We start from the raw sequence: 1097 nt of genomic DNA, 5'->3' as shown, positions 1-1097 counted from the left end.
CCAGGCTGGAGTGCAATGGCGCGATCTCGGCTCACTGCAACCTCCGTCTCCTGGGTTCAGGCAATTCTCCTGCCTCAGCCTCCTGAGTAGCTGGGATTACAGGCACGCGCCACCATGCCCAGCTAATTTTTTGTATTTTTAGTAGAGACGGGGTTTCACCATGTTGACCAGGATGGTCTCGATCTCTTGACCTCGTGATCCACCCGCCTCGGCCTCCCAAAGTGCTGGGATTACAGGCTTGAGCCACCGCGCCCGGCCGATAAATTTCTTAATACTGATAGTAACCATGTCTGAGAGGAGTTGTGAGGGAGGGTTAAATTAAATGAGGAGATGGACAAAAAATACCTGGCGCAGCGCCAAGCACAGAGCATCTGCTCAAGAAATGCTGTGGTCACGCTCAGATTTCCCTTCATTCACTCGTAGGTCCCACAGTAAACTCAGCACCTTTGATTTCATCTGAGTCTTTTCCCAAGCCAATCCTCTTCTCCCTCACACCTCTCTCAACTTCTCTATTGCTCCTGGCAGGCGCAGAGTAAAAGGGATCATCACGCCCTGCAGGAAAGCGGCAGGGCCTCCAGACCACAGTTACAGGCCCACCACTGAGCTGGAGGAGGCCTAGGCGGCCATGACACTTAACCCTTTCCCGGCTGCTCCGAGAAAGTGGCTTCATGCCTACAAATAGCCACCCTTTCTCATGGCCTATCTTGTAATAGGTTTGGCAATTTTCTTATGTCAGAGTACATAAATACAAAATATTAAAATAATATAAAATAAGGCTGGGCGCGGTGGCTCACGCCTGTAATCCCAGCAATTTGGGAGGCCGAGGCCGGCGGATCACGAGGTCAGGAAGTCAAGATCGGCCTGGCCAAGATGGTGAAACCCCGTGTCTAATAAAAATACAAAAATTAGCCAGACGTGGACGCAGGTGCCTATAATCCCAGCTACTCAGGAGGCTGAGGCAGGAGAATTGCTTGAACCCGGGTGGCAGAGGTTGCCGTGAGCCGAGATTGCGCCACTGCACTCCAGCCTGGATGACAGAGTGAGACTCCATCTCAAAAAATAAAATAAACAAAACATACAAAATATAAAATGTAACT

This window comes from Sapajus apella, unplaced genomic scaffold, assembly GCF_009761245.1.
Source record: "Sapajus apella isolate SASKATOON/1434 unplaced genomic scaffold, GSC_monkey_1.0 scaffold23, whole genome shotgun sequence".
NCBI lineage: Eukaryota > Metazoa > Chordata > Mammalia > Primates > Cebidae > Sapajus > Sapajus apella.
This window is presented reverse-complemented; position numbering follows the sequence as displayed.